General features: G+C 35.6%; 1 protein-coding gene across 5 annotated transcripts in view; it reads left to right on the forward strand.

Moving 5' to 3' along the window:
• LOC120426052 (uncharacterized) overlaps positions 1 to 24,636 on the forward strand; it is a 272,074-nt gene that overhangs the window by 84,691 nt on the left and 162,747 nt on the right. The window lies entirely within an intron of this gene.

A 24,636-nucleotide genomic window follows, 5' to 3' on the forward strand; every position in this document is an offset into this window, starting at 1 on the left:
ATATCACTTAAGTGGCCATATCTCGAGACATGGTTGTCAAATCTTCAATGTTTTGGATTCGTTGGAAAGGTTTTTCGATTACCTAACCTACGATGGGTCGGATGGTGGATCCGGACATAGTTTACATACATTTAAGTGAGATCCGGCTTCAAAAAAGTGCATCAATACCACTTAAGAGGACATATCTCGAGACAGGGTTGCCAGATCTTCAAAGTTTTGGACTCGTTGGAAAGGGTTTTCGATTACCTTACCAACGATGGGTCGGATGGTGGATCCGGACATAGTTTACATACATTTAAGTGAGATCCGGCTTCAAAAAAGTGCATCAATACCACTTAAGAGGACATATCTCGAGACAGGGTTGCCAGATCTTCAATGTTTTGGATTCGTTGGAAAGGTCTCTCGATTACCTAACCAACGATGGGTCGGATGATGGATCCGGACTTCGTTTACATACATTTAAGTGAGGTTCAGCTTCAAAAAAGTACATAAATATCACTTAAGTGGTAATAACTCGAGACAGGGTTGCCAGATCTTCAATGTATTGGACTCGTTGAAAAGGTCTTATGATTACCTAACCAACGATGGGTTGGATGATGGATCCGGACATAGTTTTCATGCATATAAGTGAGATCCGGATAAATGTGAAAACACATTTTTATATATAACTTTTGAACTATTTATCGAAACTTCAAACAATTCAATAGCGTTGTATGAGACCCTAAACCAAGTCGAATGCAACCAGTTTGATCAAAATCGGTCCAGCCAATGCTGAGAAAACTTGGCAAGAATTTTGAACACATACATACATACACACATACACACACATACGATAGGTATACATGAATATAGGTCTACGAGCTGTATTTCAAAAGTTCATTTTTCGAGCAGGATTATAGCCTTACCTCAGTGAGGAAGGCAAAAAGCCATTCAATCTTTTTACTAATTTTGATTTTGTAGACCACAGAGCGAAAAAATACGTTAAACTTCACGAAAAAGTATTTTCATAAATTTATAAATTGATATTGTTCAAATTTGTGAGAGTATATCAATTTGAAGATTCTATATGATCACCAAATCTTTCTTGATCTGGTTAACATGACTGTGATAATGATGAAGCATTTTGTGACACATTTTGCATGAATATTTTGAAAATAAGAGTGTTGGAAATATAGTATTAGTGTTAATTTTAGTTTTAGTTTTTGAGACTTAAAACTATTTTTCCTTGAAAGGCCATCTGATCACTTTTCATTTGCGTCCACCAATCGGCTGAATTGGCGCGGAATCGTGATTTTTTTAAAAATGTGTTTTTTGCCAAAATTTACGAAAATTACCATTTTTGAGACCACCCTAGCACGGCATAGGTCACTCTTAAAAATACTGGTCTAATTATTTTGTTTTTTTTTTTTTTTTTGGTTTAGGCTCTTTACAAATAGAATTGCTGTGTATAGAGTTAAATGAGTTTTGACAAACATAAAATTTTATTTTAAGATATAAAAGATAAATTATTTCAGAAATTGTTTAAATAAATTCATTACTTTGTCTTCAAATTGATGAATGCAAAGGCTGAAAATAATTATTCTGATTAGAAATATTTGAAAAAAATGGGGGAAAGCAATTTCTTTGAAAAAATGATTATTTATGGAATAAATGATAAATAAACTTTGCTTCAAATTTAACTTGATCAAAGATGCATGCATCTATTATGAATCTTGTTTCCCCTAAAAACATGTTTAACATGTATGTGCACAACACGCGCTACAAGTGTATGTATGTTAGTGTGTATTTTTGCATCCCAACTCGCGAGCAAATTTCGTTGGCCCATTTTCTCCGACTGTTGGATTCCACCCAGTGCCAGCAGATTCAGCGCGTTCAAGAAGAAAAGCGCCAAAGTAGAGTAAAGTCATCCCGGAGGCCACATGGAGTGAAAAGCAAGCAAGCCAGCAAAAAAAAATCATCTCCCAGGAAGATAAAGATGTTAATATCTGGGAAGCACGTGCATGTCGTTACGGGGCGCGCAACGTTTCATACATTCGAAATAAGCCATAAAGCTCGTGCTCGCGATTTTGTTGGGCCCTCCAATCCGGTGCGTGTTGGGTCGCTTTTCCGGATGGATGATTGGCCCCTTTTTTTTGGTAGTGAAAATCCACACTCGCTAGCGTTTACAGCGTTTACAACACAGAACGGACGATATTCAATGGGCTCGACACAGTTCATGTAATTGAATAAACAACATTTTATTTTATTGATACGACAGTATCGTTTCGATCCTGGGATATTTTTTGGTGAAAAATTCAGCGCCTAAAACGATTGCATGTTCCGAATTTGGGCCGAAGCAGGGTTGGAGGAGGAAAAGTTGCATCTGGCCAAAATTACAGCACCACGAGAGGGAGAGTGAGGGAGTCACTCGAAAAACATCGTTATTTTATGTACGCCGGATTACCTACATACGTTTGGTGGTTTGGGAAGGTTGGCCAGCTCCCACAAACGGGCAGCGCCAGACCAGACTGCTACTCTGCTGGCTGGGGCAATGAACATGGAGTGAATTTTACCAAATGTTTTGCTGAGTGACACATTGCAACTGAAGTGAAAGTGGTCAAAAGTTTCTTATGGTAATGTTTTTTACTGAAAAATCATTATATTTCCTTTTAAGCAGTTCTTTACGAAATCGATCTTTTTTTTTTTTGAATTTTAATTTTTGTATTTTTTTAATCCGGCTGAAACTTTTTTGGTGCCTTCGGTATGCCCGAAGAAGCCATTTTCCATCATTAGTATGTCTATTTCAATTTCCATACAAATTTGGCAGCTGTCCATAAAAAAAATCTGTATCTTTTGAAGGAATTTTTTGATCGATTTGGTGTCTTCGGCAAAGTTGTAAGTATGGATAAGGACTACACTGAAAAAAAATGATACACGGTAAAAAACATTGGTGATTTTCAATTTAACTTTTTGTCACTAAAACTTGATTTGCAAAAAAACAACTATATTTTTTTTATTTTTTTATATGTTTTAGGGGACATAAAATGCCAACTTTTCACAAATTTTCAGGTTGTGCAAAAAATCTTTGACCGCGTTATGAATTTTCGAATCAATACTGATTTTTTTAAATAATCGAAATATTGGTCGCAAAATTTTCAACTCCATTTTTCGATGTAAAATCAAATTTGCAATCAAAAAGTACAGCAGTGAAATTTTCATAAAGTGCACCGATTTCAAGTCAAATCCATTTTTAGGTAATTTTTTTGAAAATGGTCGCAGTTTTCCATTTTTTTAAATTAGTGCACATGTTTGCCCACTTGAAAACAATATTTTTAAAAAGCTGAGAAAATTCTCTATATTTTCCTTTTTTGAACTTTGTTGATACGACCTTTATTTGCAGAGATATTGCCATGAAAAGGTTTAAAAAGCAGGAAAAATTATGTATTTTAAGTCTCACCCAAACACCCCACCATTTTCTAATGTCGATATCTCAGCAACTAATGGTCCGATTTTCAATGTTAATTTATAAAACATTTGTGAAATTTTGCGATCTCTCCGAAAAAAATATTTAAAAAAAATTCAAATAAAGACTAACATTTCAAAAGGGTCAAACATTCAATTTAACGCCTTTTTGAAATGTTAGTCTTGATTAAAAAAAAAGATAATATTTTTATTGAAAAGATCAGAAATATTCACAAAAGTTTCAGTTTTCCCACATTAGTCTTCAGAAACTAATTGTCCGGTTTTCAAAGTTCCAGAGAGAAAATTGTAGGATATTTTCTCAGCTCTTGAAATATATTTTTTAGAGGTGCTTGTCTTGAAAGAAATATTTTTAAAATGCAAAAAAAAAGGAAAAGGAATCAAAAATGTATTCATAAAAGTAGTAATAATTTAAAAACCGAACATTTTATCAAAAAAAAAAAATGTTTCACAAAAAGATATGAGGAATTCTCGCTAAAACCATCGCACTAGATGCACATGTTCTCAAATCGTTACGGCAATGTTCTCATTCGATTCAGCGCACCAAAAAACCATTAAAACAACCTTCGAACCAATGAAAATGTCAGCCGTTAGCCACCTGTAAATAAAAACTTGTTTTGAACAATGGATTTTTTTTTCGAAAAAATGTCCTAATTTGGAGAAATGATATCTCCCAAAATACATTACCAAACATCAAAAAGTTATAAATCGTTGGAAAGGTAATCGCGAGGGCTTTCTATTGTACTTTGATGAACATTTCAAAAATTATTTTTTCATGGATAATTTTAAGGGTTTTTAAGAAACTTACTCTTAATATTGAATTTTGACCGTGTTCGCAACCACTTATCATTATGCAACCATTTTCATTCGAAAGATTGGACGATTTTGCATAAAATCAACTTGAGAAAAGTAGTGTTATGAAATAGTTTTCGTAAAGTTATTAGTGGACGAAAGAAATTAGTAACATTTCAGTTAAAAATAACCAAAGCTCAGACTTTAGAAATGAGCCTTATTTACAGTCAAAACAAAGCAGGATTGTATTTGAGCCGAATGTACTTGTACAGTCATCTGAGGCAAATCTGGACATATAGGATGAATAAGGACGGCTATTCCAACTCATCAGAACATATTTTAAATTGTTTATGTAAAAACATACATAAACAAACAAGTTTCTAAATGTTATGCATTTGAGTTCTCTGAAAACTAATGTCCCTACTTAGACTGTAGTCTCGATTCGCCACATTTCACTGAAGTAATATTTTATGTACAGAATTTGTTTTGAGAAGGTTTGCTTTTTTGTATAACCTCAATCAGGCACAAAAAAAAGTGCAAAGTTGAAATCAATATTTTTTGATCAATTTAAAATTTTGTGGGGCTGTTGATACCATAAACACAAGCAAAAAACTCGATTTTCGTCCTAATCGGACTACGCTCTTTTATTTGACACAAGTCAATTTACGATAAATTTATCTTAATTTGGGATATAAAACTACCTCCAGCGCAGTAATTAAAAAAATATATATAAAAATTCCTAATAATTTTGCCAACATGCGCACGGATGGTTGTTCAAGGTGATTCCATAGCATTTGTACTCAAAATATACAACCATATTTTTTTTCGCAGGAAATTAACTAACATTATATTCTGTGATTGGAGCGAATTTGGAGAGCTCAAATCTTATATTTATTTACGAAACTGAAGCGTTTACTGACATCAACTTCATAAATGTCAAGTTGTGTTATCATAGAACTATCGTAACTTGATGAAATTCTTAATTACTTTGGCAACACTTCCTGCAAAACATTTGCCATCGTTACATCTTAATTTCCTGACGACATCAATTCTCATGAAATTCCTCACATTTTTAACCAGTCTTCCAGTCAAAGCATCTCTCTGTGCCAAATGCATGTTCCCTTAGAACAGGATTTGTCACTGCGGAGTGAGATAGGAGAGTGCACACATGGTGGTGGTGGTGTGCCCTGCCAAGGGACTTGCAATTAAAGCAATTAAAATACCGACAACATGGTCCAATCTAGGCTCCAAAAAGCTGGATTTGACTCTTGTCTGGTTCGGGTTCTACATGACTACATTCGAATGGTAGAAATGCAACAAAAACAAAAAAAAAATGTACAGAGTTTCGAAACGAAATGGTCGTCAACCACCTACTCTGGGTCTCTTTCCGAATGCAAAGTTGGACGAAATTCGCCGGAAGAGGTGCAAGTGTGTTGTCATGTTTCAATCGAGATTACTCTCTCTCGCTCCGGTGGAGGACCTGGACCTCAGCATCTGGATGTGACTGACTGTGGCCCATAATGGGATAAACTAAATTAAAATAACAGACATCGCACAGCAGCCAGTCAGACTCTGTGATGTAACACAACACTAATTGCTACGCTGATGGGTGACTGGGCTTTCGAGAGGCAAAAAGGAGACATGAATTTGGCCCTTTGGATGGCTGGAGCGGAACCGGACCGGATCCAATGTCCAAACATCCTCGGCACCTTTTTCTCCGGAAAGGGTAGACTTGTCTGGGTGCGAATTATGAACGTTGTTGCTGTGGGTGCGGTCACGGAAATGGAAATGCAAATTGGCAATTTTGCTCGAGAATGCAATTTGAGTGCGCCACCAATTGCACCAGATGATGCAAGTTGAATGGCGTTTTTCGTCGTTTTATCATGAAAAAACAATGATTTATTTTTTTATTTATTGCAGTTGTTTAATAATTCAGGTAGTAATGAATTCAGCAAGAGTAATATAATATTAATTATAAATAAAAATTATCTGAGTTTGCACCATCTGACGACGCACAGTGGTCCAGATCGTACACCCACAGTTGGGCAGTGCCATCCGAGAGAATAAAGAACACGATCTGGTAGTATAAAGGTACTGTGAACGGACACAGAGGATGAATCTCGAGATTGGCGAGAGCGTTATCCTCATGGGTTCATTTTCAAAACAGTTCATCAACAAAAAAAGCGCCGATATCTTGACTCGAACCCAAGACCTTAGACACATATCGATCCGCGCCTTTGCCGTATCGGCCACCAAAGTTCGATTAATATGAGATGGTGATTTGGCAGTAGAAGCCACTCAATTGGACGAAATGTTTCAATGAACAAATGAACACAATTTCGTGGTGGTTCATCCACGAGAGGTTTCTTTCATTTAATGTTGGTAGAGCTATTCTCTCGGCTTTCTACTGTGGGTGTAAACTTAAATGAAAAATAGATTTTTCGAAAAATCTTTGCTTTCTAGAGCTTTGGTGTCTTCAAAAGAGTTGTTGCAAATGGGAAGGGATAAATTAGGGTGGGCCACGATTAAGGTGTTTTGATAACCTAAATTTGCAGGGATATTTGAGACCTAGAATGTTGTTGGGCTTGTCAATCCAAGCAACTTTGCCGAAGACACCAAGTTCAATCTCTCTTTCTTTTAACCAAATTAAGAGAAAACACATAGCCAAACATAACTCAATTTAGATTTAAGGGTCAAGGTAACATGTAAAACGATGCATGTCAAATTTTAAGCATCAGGTTGCATTTGAAAAGGAAGATGTAGCACTACAAACGCTAAAAAATCTCAGAAGTATCATTATTTAATGAGCAGAGCATGAGCATGAGCATGAGCATGGTTGACTGCCAATGAGCTGCTACTCCGTTATTGACAGATCAGCTGAAGTTAAATAATGAATCAAAAATGATCAGTGGGAGCCAACCATCCGTTCACTGTTTAACCCCTGAAGACCCCGACTTTATTAGTCAATACCGGCGCCCTCCCAAGAAGCCTGCAGTTCAACGAAAGGGAGGAATGTTAGTCCGATAGTTGAAGTTGCAGACTCATCAAGCACACAGTTTTTCGCTATATACTTGTTGATACCGCTTGAGACCGTTGAATCCACAGCATCTCCTTCAAGCATCACGTGATTATTATTTTTTTGTGTTAGTAGGATAAGGTATTGGCTTTTCGATGCCTCCCGACCTACGATGCTATGGGGAGGACTTTCATAACAGACCCGTCGGCGAGCCTTCCGAGCAACGATGCTATGGGAAGGTCTTTCTGATTAACACACAAAATCACTCACACACAGTTATTTTGCTCCATTATTAACTCAACGATCCAAATTGTCAGTGCGTCTTTCGTTCATTATATAGAATTGGCTTTTTCACCGCAAAAAAATTAAACCTTATTCGAAAAATTTAAACACAATCCACCCGACGCCGTGCCTTGCGATCAACGATGATAAAGAAAGGGCTTTGAAAATCACAAAAGAAATCACTTTTCACTCCGCATATTTTTACGACCACGCGCTCCCTTTGCCAATTATGCACTCTGCACTCGAACAGCGACACAAAAGAGACGGAAAATAACACGAAAAAACAGGACTGCACGTCCCAACAGGCACCGCACTACTGATCTCAGAAGTATCATTATTTAATTTTCCGATGAAAAGTCTTTGGGACCACCCTAACGGAATTCGAAAATTGTCCCATTTTATTTATTTATTCATTTTCAGATTAACGGGGCAAAAAACATTTACCCTGAGAATCGAGCCAATGTGTTAAAATGTCGATTTTTGATCATATTTTGCTTTTCTATGGGTTTATGTGATTATTCTAAGAAAAAAAATCTGTATCTTGGGATGGGATTTCCTAATCGATTTGATGTCTCAAGCAAAGTCGGAAGTTATAATTAAATCTTTCAAGAATAAAAAAATACACGGAATATTAATTTTATTTTTTCAGCTTGAATTTTAAATACTGGAAGTTTAATTCGCAAAAACATATTTCTTAATTTTTGATTATGTTTTGAAAGATTTAAAAATTGTGATAATCATATTAAATCAAAATTTCACTTAAGAACTTTTTGATTGCAAATTCGATTTTACATCGAAAAATAATGTTGACAAATTTTTACGACCGATATTTCGATTTTTTGAAAAAATCAGTATTGATTCAAAAATTCATAAATCAATCAAAGATTTTTTTAAATATTCTGAAAAGTTGGTATTTGATGTCCTCTAAAACATATCATGAAATAAAGAAAATGTTTTTTTTGCAAATCAAGTTTTTAAGATACAAATTTAAATTAAAAATCACATTTTTTTACCGTGAATCATTTTTTTTTCAGTGTAGTCCTAATCCATACCTAAAACTTTGCCGAAGACACCAAATCGATCAAAAAATTTCTTCAAAAGATTCAGATTTTTGAATTTTCATATATCATTTGGGTAATTCTCCGCCAACTCACACAGCAGTTGCCCCGACCCCTCTTCGGTTTGCGTGAAACTTTGTCCTAAGGGGTAACTTTTGTCCCTGATCACGAATCCGAGGTCCGTTTTTTGATATCTCGTGACGGAGGGGCGGTACGACCCCTTCCATTTTTGAACATGTGAAAAAAGAGGTGTTTTTCAATAATTTGCAGCCTGAAACGGTGATGAGATAGAAATTTGGTGTCAAAGGGACTTTTGTGTAAAATTAGACGCCCAATTTGATAGCGTACGCAAAATTCCGAAAAAACGTTTTTTTCATCGAAAAAAACACTAAAAAAGTTTTAAAAATTCTCCCATTTTCCGTTACTCGACTGTAAAAATTTTTGGAACATGTCATTTTATGGGAAATTTAATGTACTTTTCGAATCTTCATTGTCCCAGAAGGGTCATTATTTTGTTTAGAACAAAATTTTTCATTTTAAAATTTCGTGTTTTTTCTAACTTTGCCGGGTTATTTTTTAGAGTGTAACAATGTTCCACAAAGTTGTAGAGCAGACAATTACAAAATTTTTAATATATAGACATAAGGGGTTTGCTTATAAACATCACGAGTTATCGCGATTTTACAAAAAAAAAGTTTTGAAAAAGTTGGTCGTCATCGATCATGCCTGTTTATGGTCACCCGCGACAGACACGGACGACGAAACAAAGAGAAGCGCAAAAAGTAACTTTTTCAAAACTTTTTTTCGTAAAATCGCGATAACTCGTGATGTTTATAAGCAAACCCCTTATGTCTATGTATTAAAATTTTTGTAATTGTCTGCTCTACAACTTTGTAGAATATTGTTAGACTCTAAAAAATAACCCTGCAAAGTTAGAAAAAACACGAAATTTTAAAATGAAAAATTTTGTTCTAAATGAAAAAATGACCCTTCTGGGACAATGTAGATTCGAAAAGTACATTAAATTTCCCATAAAATGCCATGTTCCAAATTTTTTTACAGTCGAGTAACGGAAAATGGGAGAATTTTTAAAACTTTTTTAGTGTTTTTTTCGATGAAAAATACGTTTTTTCGGAATTCTGAGTACGCCATCAAATCGGGCGTCTAATTTTACATAAAAGTCCCTTTGACACCAAATTTCTATCTCATCACCGTTTCAGGCTGCAAATAGTTGAAAAACACCTCTTTTTTCGCATGTTCAAAAATGGAAGGGGTCGTACCGCCCCTCCGTCACGAGATATCAAAAAACGGACCTCGGTTTCGTGATCAGGGACAAAAGTTACCCCTTAGGACAAAGTTTCACGCAAATCGAAGAGGGGTCGGGGCAACTTTTCCCGATTTCGTGTGAGTTGGTAGAGAATTACCCATTTTTGTATGGATAATTATATCGGCAAACTAATGATGCAAAATGGCTTCTTTGGGCATACCGAAGGCATCAAAAAAGTTTCAGCCTGATTCAAAAATACAAAAATTAAAATTAAAAAAAAAACGACTTCCTAGAGAAGAGCTCAGCTATTAAAAAGAGTGCCAGAGATTTTCTTATCTGTTTGAAAAAAATGCGAGGAGGCTTTTCCGTTACAAAATATTGTTAAGATTTAAGTAAAAACATGTATCAAAAAATGTCACCTCGAATTATCACTTCAGGGAACATTTCACAAAGAATGATTTCTGTAGATTTTGTTTTGGCCGTGAATATTGTTTATAAGATGTTTTTGTTTTATCTTTGTAATAAGGCTGGTACAAATATTTTTGAAAGCTTTTGTCAACCCCCTCCCTCCTTCATAATCAAGAAATCATGGTACAGAAATTTGAATTTTTTGAAAATTTGCAATGTACAGTACATACCGCAAAAAGTTTTTTTTTTTCGCTAAAAATGTTTGTGTCCGTCAAGTCTTGCATTGGAAATTTTTGCACTAGGAGCACATCGTATATTCTTTTTTGATCGATGAAAATGTATTGCATAATTAGACGAATTTTGACGATATTTTTACATCTTCAAATTTCTTTCGTTTTCTTTGTTTTTCAATACAAAAAGTGACTTTTTTTTAATACAGCAAAACATTATTTTGAGACAGCAACAGCATGTACGAATAATGGAATAAAAGTTCGAAAAGTCATTTAAAATTTGCCATTTCAAGCTAACTAGCTGCATCCTCCAGCTCAGTGGTACCATCGCCACATTTCGCCAGCCAGAAGTGCGCGAGAGTGCCCATTTCCGGCAGCGGAAAGTTTTGTCGTTCAACATATGCCACCCATCATCGAAACGTGGTGCGCGGGTGCGGAAGCAAATTATTGGCTAATGGCCACTGTGTAGCCATTTCCGGAACTGGCAGCAGCAGCAGCAACTTTGAAATTAGTAAAAATTGAAACTTTTTCCTGCCTGCCTGCGGTGAAACGGCGGAGTCTGATAGCCATTTTGGTATTAAAATCAAACACGAAAAAAAAAGAAAGAGAGAAAGAGCATGTTAGCATAATCGACTACAACAGCAGCTGAATGTTCGACCGGAAGTGCTAACGTTCCGTTCTATGGTTTTGCACTTTCCGGTTCCCTGCTGGCTGGCTGGTAGCGTGCAGAAAGCTCACAGAGAAAAGAGTGGTGGGGCTCTGTTGGTTTTGGTAGTTGGATGCCGGAAAAAAGGAACAACTTTTACATTTCTGATTATTAGCAATTCAGCGATGAGCTTTTTTTTGCTAGATAAATTTTCTTTTCTAGATTAAATTTCATCAAATTTAAATCTCTCAACAGGACATACAGGTCTACAAATAATTCCCAGAATTCACAACCCCTAATAGACTCAATTACAGCCGTCCCCAAGGGGCATGTCTGCTTGCGATCTCCCAAAACAAAATGTTTATCGCCAGACAGCTACACAACTCGGCCATGCCCCGCTCATTTCCCTGCAACATCTCCAAGGTTTCTAGCAAAAAAAAAGCTCCGTCTGGCCACCCAAATAAACCGCCCCCACCAAGGCCTTTCCCGGAAGCAAAAACAAAGAACGCTTGTCTTTCGCCTCCCAAATTAGGACCCGCACAATTTTCCGCTGATGGCCAACCGGCACGAAAACAAACAAAACAATTACCTTCCATTAGTGTGTGTGTCCCAGCTTCGCGCTATAGTGTAATGTAATTTCTGTTTTTCGCGCAGCACTTTTTTTTTGGCGCTACATTTTCCGAAAAGCTCATTCAAAAGCTATCACAGCGAAAAGCGATTTTCGGGGGCAAAAATAAACCATAATACACAGCAGCAGCAGTGGTGGTGAAGCGGAAGAGTTTTCCAACAAACAGGGAAATTTGTGCGGGGAAGGAGGTGATGGAGGAGTGTGCTTTACGATCTTTCGTGTTATGCAAATGAGCAATGGGAGTGGGTGGTGTGGGGGCGAGGCCAAACAATCGTGCTCTCCAGGGTTCTGGTTGTGGAAAATGCTTTCGAACATTTCGATGCGGTGCCTGGTTGAAATGGCAGTGTTGCACACGTGGCATTTGCCATCGTTGCTGAGTGTGCATTGTTTTGCAGTAATAACCTGCAAAAGGGAAGCGATTGCGTTTTTGGAAAATGTAGGGTATCAATGAGACACTTTTGGTTTTCAACTTTCAACGATTTTTCTAGTTTTTTCATCAGCATGTTTTAAGGAGCTTTTAGTTGCATTTTCTTTCTTTTAATGTGTTCAAACATTGATCAAAATATGAGATCGATCCAACATCTACAGCCAGAGTTATTCAACTATCTCATTTAAGACGCACTTGGCAGGAACAATGAGACAGCTGGGTAACAATGAGATACTCTACGAAAATCAATACTTTTCTAGTAAAACATCATATTTTCGTATTGTTACATTACAGGTGATTTGCCTTGAACATTTTAGAGCAATTTTGCCAACATGAAACTTTAATTAACAAAAGTTATACTAAAAAGTATTTAAATTTTGTAAAATCCATATATTTATACCAAATAACTTTGTATGTTTAATTAAGTTAAAACTCTATAAATATGCCAAAAACTACTTTCAATTCATGTTTTGAAAGATTTACATGGATTTTGAAATGTTTAATGAAGAAAAATCAAAGTGTCTCATTGTTACCCATGGGCCAAAATGAGTAGGGAACAATGAGACAGCCCTGGATTCTGGGTATATTCTACAATTTGGTCAAACCTAATGAAAGGACATTGTAGCCTAACTCAATCCCTATGGAAAGAAATTTGAAGAAATATTAGTTTTGGTGTGAATGGCAGCCTACGAGCAAAAAAGTATTTTTTGTCCATAATTTACTTTTACACTCCAGAATCAAACATTTATGAATAACTTTTCAAGGGAGCGTCCATAAACAAAGCCAGTATTATAGTAGACGTGTATCCAGTAGATACACCTTTCCCCCAAATATGAGCCTGATTGGTTGAAACTACGACTTGTGAGAGCCATTTTATCATTGTTCCCCGTGTCTCATTGATGACTACTCTACCCTAATCTGTTTTTTTGTTTTTGCTGACTGAATACGAACCTGCGACGTAGATGTAGATATTTAACTTTTTGGTTCCACATTGTATCATTTTTTTTTTTAATTTGGAGTGAAAAGCACCTTATGAAAATGAGTCAAACTTTACAATATTTTGGAAAAATCAACTACGGATCAGAACAATAAAATTGCAAAATTAATTTGGATTTAAAACAAAAAAAAACAGGAAAGGTATTTTTCTTCACGATTTCTGCGTCAAAATATGTAATTTCTCAGCTCGAATAAAAAAATAAAAACAAAAAAAATAAATTACAAACCATGGTTTAAACAATTTAATTAAACAACAAGTGTTTTGAAATGCATGGTACAGCCGTACCAATATTTGTTACTAGTTTTTTTTAATCTTTGTTTTAAAGAAAAAAATTAGGCCGTAGCAATTTATTTTCAAAGTTTCAGTCACTCCCCGCTAACATTAAACATGTTTGGCCGCGTTTAAAAATATATTAAATCTTTGTGAATTTTCGATGTGGCTATTTTTTAGAGTGTAACAATGTTCAACAAAGTTGTAGAGCAGGCAACTACAAAAAAAAATATAAATAAACAGAAGGGGTTTGCTTATAAACGTCACGAGTTGTCGCGATTTTACGAAAAAATTTGGTCGTCGTTGATCGTGGCCGTTCATGGTCACCCGCGACAGACTAGGATGACGAAACAAAGCGAAACGCAAAAAGTAACTTTTTCAAAACTTTTTTTTTCGCAAAATCACGATAAGCAAACCCTTTTATGTGTATATATCAAAATTTTTGTTATAGTCTGCTCTACAACTTTGTAGAATACTGCTACACTCTAAAAATAAACCCTGCAAAGTTAGAAAAAAAAACTAAATTTTTAAATGAAAATTATTGTTCTAAATTTAAAAAAAATGACCCTTCTGGGTCAATGTAGATTCGAAAAGTACATAAAATTTCACTTAAAATTACATGTTTCAAAAAAAATTACAGTCGTGTAACGGAAAATGGCAGAGTTTCTAAACATTTTTATGGGTTTTTTTGATGATAATAAGTTTTTTTCAGGATTCTGAGAACACTATCAAATCGGGCGCACAATTTTACATACCAGTCCCTTTGGCACCAAATTTCTGTCTCATCACCGTTTCAGGCAGCAAATTATTGAAAAACAACTCTTTTTTCGCATGTTCAAAAATGGAAGGGGTCGTACCGCCCCTCCGTCACGAGATATTAAAAAACGGACCTCAGATTCGTGATCAGGGACAAAAGTTACCCCTAAGGACAAAGTTTCACACAAATCGAAGAGGGATCGGGGCAACTTTTCCCGATTTCGTGTGAGTTGGTAGAGAATTAGCTCTAATTTTTTGATTTTTTGAAAAAAAAAAATCATAACTCGTTCAAAGATTTTTTGCACATTCTGGAAAATTCCGAAAAGCATTAAGGTCGTTGCAATTTTTTTTTGTTGAAATTTATGTCCCCCCCCCCCCCCCTCCAAATATTTTTTTCCAAAAAAACTCCAAAGTTTCCATGAAAATAGAAGTCTTATCAACTGAAAACAATCTAATGCATTTTTCTGCATTGATAACCATATTCAGCATGTTTGGGCATATTTAAAATTGTTTTGAATTTTTATGAAAAATCCCAATGTACAGCACTGCCAAAATATTATTTTTCGCAAAAAAATAAATTTTGGTCAATACTTAGATATTTTGGAAACTAATGATGGCAAAACAACTGGACAGATGTATAATGCATTTTAAAACATTTTGTTATTTAAATGTTGAAATTTCAATTTTAATACTTTTTTTAAAAATGTATGGAGTGTTTGTTTGTAGGAGCCATCGTCTTGTTGATCATTTAAAAAAACAAAAAAATGCATAATAGATTTTTTTGCAAGAGATGTCTCATTTCTTCCCGAAAAGGTGGATCGAAGCAATCCGTGCGCGAGATCGGACGTAACTTTTTCGTGCTGTCATTTTTCAACCCTAAAATTCTTGTTTCAAAAACAAAAAGTTAGTGGAAATACGGATATTTCGCCGGCAAATCTGTTTGTGGCCAGTGATAGCCATAACGGTGAAACTTGGATGGCGAACAGGAAATGGCCATTGCGGAAAATAATGGCGGATAAACAGCAACGGCGGATATCAGCCAGGATCGGTAGCACTCATTGACTCGAGCTCGAGGCCTCTAAAGATTTAACTGGCAACCAGGAAGTTTTTTGCTGTTTTGGTGATGTGCCAGTTCCGGTTTCGGCAGTCCAGCAAATCAAGGCCAGAGGTCTCAGAAGATTCAAGTCAGATTCAAGACCGATGATGCCGGAGTTGAAGCTACCCGATTTGGTGAGATCTTTCCTGTATAAATTTCAGAATATACTTTCACTTACTCTAACATTCATACAATCCATTTAAGACCAACCACGCCAATTTTACTAAATACGCGGTAGGGTGTTCCCTTGGTCGTTCGCTGTGAGTTGTGGATTGCCTGCTTCTCTAATGAAGGTTCGACTGAGGGGGCATGCTTATTAATTTCTCGTCGCTCCATACCCTCAGTGACGTGATGGGAACAAGGGCGTCTATGCAAAGTGTCCCTACACCCGCTACAAATTTCCGGCGCTTGGGGAGGGAAAAGGGAAACCATTTTATTTTATGCGCCGGTATTTGTAGCATTAAAATTCGTGCAAAAAAACTTATGCACGTGGGTGTACAGATTACGGAGTAAAAGATGATCGAATTGTTCACCTAGCGCTCACATGTGTTCCAGGACCAAGTTGCCTGCGGGTATGGGGATCATACATACATACATACATAGATGTCTCATTTCTTCCCGAAAAGCTGTGGGTACTTCATCCAGCGAAATACGAACTGTCTTTCATCACAGTTTTGGGTGAGCAATCAGTCGAGTAAACTTCAACAACTTGATAAAAAAAAAAACTTCTAATTGGAGCATTCCGCTGATCATAGAATCGTTAACTGAAGAGAACTCGCGCATCTGCCGAACACCAATTATCCTCGAGAAGTATCTTCGATTGCAGCAATTGAAGAGAGGGGCAAAAAAGGAAGCGAAACGCAACTGACTGAAATTCATCCTCAATTTTTTTTTTTGCTGCTCGAATCATCATGATTGAATCGCACTTGGGATCCTTCTGCATCTCACTCTTAATTTACCTGTGTTACCATTAAGGGGTGTGTGAGTGGGGGTGGTGGGTTGCACCAGGAATAGAAAGGAAAAATTGCTCTCGTTTATTTTCCTCCCGTTCTTTCCCACTGTGAGAATAATAATACGCCACTTAGCATTTAGAACGTGATTTTTCACCTTTCACCATTAGGAATGGGAGTCGGAGTCGGAATCGGAGGGTGGAATTGAATGCAAGCATTTTCCGATAAATGGTTTCTGGTTGTTATACTTGAAGCAAGGAAAATGGCGGATGTTTTTGTTGTTTTCCAGCATTTTTAGTAGGCGGGAGAAAGTGAATGTGTTTTTCCTTCCTCTTCTTGTGCAGAATAATTGAGTCATTACGCGGGAGTGGCTGGTTGGAATCGGCGTGACTCGTTATTTTGATGATGATGACTTCAGAGTGACGTTTATCTCGAATGTAATGGTAATGTTTTAGAACCATTCTCGAACGAAAAAAAATCTTCGATAAAAAGACAGAAATATTAATCTTTTTCTTGTACTAAATCACTTTGATATTTGTATGGTTATGCTCGTGATAAATATATTCTGATAATAAAATCCGAAATCATATATCATAATGCCAAAAGATTCGTTCTTATTTATTGCCAGTTCGATACAAATTAGCTGCGCTGGATTTATGGCGCAATTATGAAGGGGGATTAATTGTCACAACGCAGTCAAATGTCGTGAAAAATTAATGCCTTATTACAGCCATCCCTAGGGTGGGATTAGATTCCTAACCATCTGTAATCGTCCCCCAGATCAAAACGCTAAATTTATCTATATTTAATTCCGATATTTTATCCCCACCTAATTTCATCTTATCTGAGCATTCTGGGCTGATCCAATCACATTGTGTCTCCGCGAAAAACGACCAGAGTTCATTTCTATTCCCAATCCCCCTCCCATAACCTCCCAAAAGTATTGGATTGAGAAGGCAGCAAATGAGTCTTGGGAAGGGGAAGGGGAGGGGGGTCCTTGATCCAAAATCCATCCCATTGGGAGACGTTTATCTGTTTGCCTCAGCCCAGCCTCTTCTTCTTTTTCTGCTTCCTTCCTTATCAGCACTTTGTTGTTTATGTTGCTGGCGCTGCTTCTGGCTGTCAGTGGCAGATGTTGACATTGAGTTCACAGCTGCTGTCATGGTCATGTCAAAACTTTGTCTGGGTTCTGGATCCAGCAGCAGCAAAGTTTATTGCTTCAAATTAGACAAATAGACGATTGTAGATGGAGGGGAAAAGCTCCAAATGAAGACGTTGAAGAGGGGCAGTTCGAACTTTTCGGGAAGAAGTTTGAAGCATCGAGAGGATATTAGAAATAAGTTCTAAGTCCGATGGCTTTGCGTTGCGTAGCTGGCCCATACTGGTCTGGTGCACGTTCGATTGATAAGTGGAAATATGTTGGACAGTGAGCAAAGTGACTGATGTCATAAAAGATTAGAAATAAAAACTGCAGTATTAAAGTTTCATTGTCATTTTTACGAACCTAACCTGAGAAATAGGGGATATTTAAAACGCATGAAGCGTGTTGCAATTAATCATTTAATTTGTAAAAAAAATGCATACATTTTCTTTAATGAACCCTTATCCATAGTGAATATTTTTCCACAAATATTTTTTGTTGATATTTTACTAAAATATGCGTAAATTTTACGAGCATTAAAAAATCATTGAGAATTGATTCTTCTTCATAACTTTTGAATATTTCCAGATTTCAAGACTACATGATTTGAAGATTTGGCGATTTGACGATTTGAAGATTGGGAGTTTTAAAGTTTTGAAGATTTGTAAATTTGTAGATTTGAACCATTATCTTCCAAATCTTCCCAGCACCTATCCTTAGAACAATTTTGTAAGATTTTTTTTGCAATTCCGTCGTGAAACTAGGGTGTATGGCCCTATTTTGGACCTACTATGCAAAGCGTCAACATATTTCGCATAGTTCTCAAGAACGGTCTAACTAATTTGACTCGTTTCAGGGTTGTTTTGTGCCTTAATTTAAGCTTAACAAAGTGTACTATTGAAAATTTAAAATAATTTAACCATTCCATTGTAATAAGCATTTCAAGTAAAACATTTTTTGGATGCTTTTTGGACTTATTGAATGTATTTTGGAGACATCGCTGAACCTATTTTGGACCCACACTCTGATTGGTTGAAATTTTGACAACTCGAATTGCGGCGTGCGGCGGCAACACGCACACTTACAAAAACTCGGTTTGATAAACCAAAGGGCCTATCCACGATTATAATTTGGAAAATATTTATTTCAGAAATTAAACAATTATGATGAAACAATGGATTTGAAAACGAGTTTTAATCATATTGAATGGAAACTCACGCATCTTTAGCAGGTCTCTGTCCTATTTACAATTTGCATATTCTTATGACCTAATTGTTCAAGCATTAGAACATTAAAGACAACCCGTTATTACTCGCAATAAAAACACCTTATCTTAAAATTAAATGAATGACATAGATACATAACAAGTTACAATGAAAAAAGGTTCTAAATTTTACGCAGAGCTTATGTTCAAATATAATTAAACAATCAAGAATTTTTAAAGGGAGTTGCACTTTAAAAACAATGTAATATGTATTTGAAAAAAATCTTTGTTTGACTACCAGGGTGCCTTTGATAATCATAGTTTGTCTTGTTAAAAGCAGATTTGAGGTTTTCAAACATTATTTTTACTTCGAACTTACCATCACTTAGGTTGCTGATATAATTTTTAAGAAAATCATTTATGTCAATACTTAGTCAATTATGTTTATAAACTTTTTAAAATATAAATTTTAGGTAATATTGTTAAAAATTCAGAACGAACGAAAAAAAACGAAGTTGACTTTATAGCTGTCGGCCACCATTGCTAGTACCAACCACTAGTGTCTTCCTTTTATCTACAAGGACTTCGCCGCCTTGGGCTCCTAAGTGTATGAAAGTATGGCACGGAGCGACGGCGCCGAATACCCATATTTACACAAAGAATTTTAGAGCGCCCGCCGCGGGATTCGAACCGGCGACCTCTGGATTGTGAGTCCAGCGCGCGGTCCGATTGATCCACACGGGCGGGACAACAGAACTTTGCCTGAAATTCGTTGAAACTAGTTTTGTTTATTAAATTATGGATTTGAATTACATGTATAACTGAATTTAAAGAATGAATCAAAAGTTTTCACATTTTATATGAAATTTGTTTTACTGGAAATGCCTTTAAATTAAAAGTTTTTTTAAATTATGGTTCAAAAACAAATAATATTTAATAATATTTATATTACTTATTTTACCTTTTCCTAGTAGAAGATTGTCCGAAGAATCCGAAAATGCATTCCGTTTTACGATTCAAAATCATGTTCATTGAAAAAATCATGACACGTTGAGAAGATGAAAATAATGCTATTTATCAACATTTTCTTAGTTATAGTTAACTAACTTTTTAACCTTTCAAAATTTCATGAAAAGTTCTTCATGAGGTACTTTGAGCACTTCTCTACCACGGTCAGTATGATTCCATACCATTCCGTACGTATTCAATTTTTACTCTTCATTTTGCGGAAAAATATCAAATCTATGAAAGTCACCCCGGCTTTATGTCTCAAATCATAAAATTCATAATGTTAACATCGCATTAACCTCTTATGCTTATTTTTTTTCGAAGATTTTTATTTTTCTAGCAGGTTTAATTGTGTTTCTAACATGATTGACTCTGTAAAATTTAAAAGTGTAATTTATTATAAACCAACGCTGCCAATTGTGAAAAAAATCGTTATACCTGTATTTTTAAAAATTATATATAGATAAATATGCAAAAATCATATATATTTTCCATATGTATATTTCTCTGATTAGTTAGCAATACGTCTTAAAAGCCATCACGATCTCCGACACATTTTTGATTTTTTTTTTCTGAACCAAACCAAATTTTGTTTGTTTTCCAGTAAAGAGCATTTAAAAGACGTGCAGATGATAATTCAAAGCATTTTTTATTTATAATTCGTAAATTGATCGAGAACTAATCGAAAAATTGATTTGTTTACAACTAGCACTTAGGATCTTTTAAAAACTAACTCAAGATTTTTTTAAATTTAATTCATACGACTTTTTCAAAAACCACTCGTAAGCGATGTTGACAGCTCCTGTCACGGTGACAGCTGACGATTTAATGAACTAGACCCTTTAGGTTTTTCAATCGTTTCCCCTTCAATTCCAACAGGGTAGCCAGTTTGCATTTTTTGAAGCAAAAATTAAAAATATATGCGGCTAAATTGGTGATAATGATGTTAAGACAAAAATAAATCAACATCAGTTCAAATTTTGGGATACTTTGCAATCGGTCCTAACAATCATCTAAATCTCTAGCATCAATTTGCATTTTTATCGTTTAAAAACATATTTTCATTGTTTCTGTTAATCATTTGCTTTTTAAAGCTTGGATTTCATTCAAATAATTACAGTAAAGAAATTAAATTCAAAATATTAAATTAAAAAATTTCAATCAATTTCAATGAAATATCGAAATAAATTGATAAACAAAACTGGCAACACCTTGTTATGCATGTGTTGGTGATAACCTTGAACCGACGGCAAAGTAGCTCCAAAAACTGATCCAACGCGGCTGATTTGAAAAAATATTCTGAAATGAGTTTTTTTCGATAATAGAATAGTTATTTCAATGGTTTAGTGACGGAAAACAAGAAAGAATTAAATAAGCAACAGTTACATTGCTCGGAAACCGGACGAAATTGCTTGGTGTCAGTGCAAAACAGAAAAAATCATCAAGGTGTCGCGAGCCAAATCTGATAAGCAACGAGGCTGGAATTTTTGGACCTAATCGATGTACTAGGAAAATGAAAGGAAGTTCGAATGGCGTTGGAAAAAGTGGCTGAAAAAGCTGAAATAATCAAAAATGTTAACATTTTTGGAAGAGGTAAGATACAAAACGATCCTGCCTACACTTTCTGTTGGTTGGATTCAGTGAATTCGTACTTTAAAAGCCTGAACTACCTCGATTAATAAAAATATGTCCAAAATAGGTACTAGGTCCAAAATAGGGTCATGTACCCTACTTACTTTTCCTGTCATTCTTGAACGACGAAATAGCCTACTTTTCTGTACCAAAAATAACAGAATCGAATAGCCACACTTTTCAAAATAAATGCTGAAAAGTTCTACTTTTCAGCACTTGTTTCGAAAAGTAACAATTTTCAACATTTTTTTGATTTAAACGATTTATTGACAAAATACATGAAAATTTGAGATAAAATTTCACTCAGTGTGTGTTTTTTGGAAATGCAAAAAATGTGGTGAACCTCGTTGGATAAATGTACGACTCGTGCTGAAAAAATACTCTTTTTGCAACTTGTTGCATAAACTACTATTTTTTCACTTGAAGTGCTGTCATAGTTCATACAAAAATGCTGAAATTGCTATGACTAAATCGCACCCCAGGCCCAATCATCCTTTCTTATATGATATTTTTTTCTTTTTTCAGGTAAGAAAATGCAAAGTAACCTTTGGCAACCCTAAGGCAAAGTAAGAATAATATATTTAGAACATAGATTTAACACAATGTGTGGGATATGTTGGTTTTGCTTTCATTTTAAACATTTTTTTTTTCTGGCTGATTCTGAGCAGTTCTCTACGATCAAAACTGATTTTTTCAAAAAATCGAAATATTGGTCGATGAAAATTTTTTACTTCATTTTTCTATGAAAAATCAAATTCGCAATCAAAAGTACTTTAGTGGCATTTTGATAAAGTGTACCGTTTTCAAATTATAGCCAATTTAGGTAATTTTTTTGAAAACAGTGACAGTTTTTCATTTTTTTTAAATTAGTGCACATGTTTGCCCACTTTTGAATAAAATATTTTTGAAAAGATGAACAAATTTTCTACATTTTGCTTTTTTGAACTTTGTTAATACGACCTTTAGTTGCTGAGATATTTTTGCGACCAATTAAGTCCTTATCCATACCTACAACTTTGCCCAAGACACCAAATCGATTCAAAAAAACCTTCAAAAGATACAGATTTTTGAATTTTCATACATCATTTTTGTATGGACAGCGGCCAAATTTGTATGGAAAATTATATGGACAAACTAATGATACAAAATGTCTATTTGTGCATACCGAAGGCACCAAAAAAGTTTCAGCCTGATTAAAAAATACAAAAAAAAAACGAATGACCGAAATCTAAGAGAATGGCTCTTCTGTAAGGTTTATTTTTTATTGTTTTTATTATTGTTGGCTCATATAAGTAAGGTTAACGCTGTACTGCCCAAATTTTTTTTTCGATAATTTGAGCAACATTTTTCAACGAAAAACTATACTTCTCTTGTTTTATTATTTTTTGTTTCATTTTTTGTTTTTTAATTAGCATTTATTGTGTTAAGTGTAATTTTGTTTTTGGTAGTATTTGGCTTATTCTATTATTTTCTATCATTATATTTTGCCTATCTAAATTTTTTATGTTTCTACATGCACTTTTTAATATTTTTTCTTGTTTTTCACATTTTCTGCTATAAAATGGCACCATCATCATTTAAATTGTAAAAAAAATGCGTAGATGCATAGTCTGGGACTCTAGAAAAAACACTAAATACTTCTTTTTACTTGAAATACACGAAATGTTAGTAATACACACAGCCAAAGTTAACCTTAAAAACTAACTTAATCCACCTATGTGGTTGGAGCCTTCCTCACAACAATGGCTGTACACAAGTTTCATCTATTTTTTAGATCCGGCTTCCAAAAAGTACATCGATATCACTTAAGTGGCCATATCTCGAGACAGGGTTGTCAGATCTTCAATGTTTTGGGCTCGTTGGAAAGGTTTTTGATTTCCTAACCAACGATGGGTCGGATGATGAACCCGGACATAGTTTACATACATTTAAGTGAGATCCAAATATATGTGAAAACACATTTTTATACATAACTTTTGAACTACTTATCGAAACTTCAATCTGTATAAAACTCGATCTATGGGACCCTAAACCAAGTCGAATGCATCAAGTTCGGGTCAAATCGGTTCAGCCAGTGCCGAGAAACATGAGCTAGTTTTTTAAACATTGGCATAAAACAAGTAAAACTTCCAACCCATAAATTTTCTAAAATTTTAAGAGTTCTTCTTTCCAAAAATTGGTTGAAAAATGATTATTTGGCGATTTTTAAATCGAAGCCCGTCTAAAGGCGCGGTTGTGTTGTACAAGGTTAAGTCTCATATTTTTGGCAGGTTAAAAATGTGGTCATATTTCCGTCCAATAAGCTGATTATCACTATCAAAGCTGTTCTTTTCTCAGCAACCAAGTATAATTTCAATCTTGTTTAAATTTATCTTTTTTTGTTGCTCAAAGTCATCCACCGTGGCTGCCCAAAGGTGATGCCCCAAAGGAAGCCATGCCTCAATCCCGCAGGTCCTTCGGACGCGGCGGCGCTGCGAACAAGATTCAATAAGACATCCTTGATTAAAATGGCCCATCGAAACGTTATCATTAAAACTTTCCTGACATTCGTTGTGCACATCTCGTGCACAAAAGTTTGGCAGGGCAGGTGGTGGTTTGTTTTGCTGGGAAATTCACGCTGATGACGACGGTGGTGTGGGGAGATTTGTTCGCTTTTGTTCATCAACCGTTATCGGAAAGTTTGCACCCCCAAGGAAGGAAACACTTCAACTCACCTGGATCGCAATCAACTTTGCTAATGGTGATCATTAATACTACTAGTCGTGGAATTCTACTGCTGACTGGCATGTTGGTTTAAGGGCGGGGGCCGTTGGATGGAGTGTGTTTGAACTTGAATCACTCCAGGTGAGACTATGTTCGAGAGTAAAAATATTATCAAAAAAAAAAGAAAAGATTTTCCACCACCCAACGGTTCTCTTTGTTCCGGAATTCAACAGATGGAGAGAGTCCATCAAGGGGGGAGGGGAGGCCGGTCGTCGTGTGCGATAAAATAAATTTTTCCAAGCCGATTCCAAAAGGTGTAAATTGAGCCAACAAAAGGCCGGCAGCAGCAGCAGTATCGATAAACACATTCGGTATTTTGCTGCTAGATTAAAGAAGTTTTGTGCCTCCCACTTTTCTCACACGGGTGGGTGGTCTGCTGCTAAGTGAGTTTGGTGAACGTGAGAAACATTTGAAATGAAAACAAACGTCCTCTTGGTGGTGAGGGAAAATCCCGGTAAACGAAGGTGCCAAGGCAGAAAGTTTTGATTAGGCAAAATGATTATTTTTCTCCCGGAAAAGGTGTCAGAAGGTGGGGGAGTTTTGTGGGGAGGAAGCAAGGAGGAAAGCATTACCAAGCAGCTGTTATATATTGGAGGAAAATTGACG

Source organism: Culex pipiens, chromosome 2 (assembly GCF_016801865.2).
Source record: "Culex pipiens pallens isolate TS chromosome 2, TS_CPP_V2, whole genome shotgun sequence".
In the NCBI taxonomy this organism is placed as follows: Eukaryota; Metazoa; Arthropoda; class Insecta; order Diptera; family Culicidae; genus Culex; species Culex pipiens.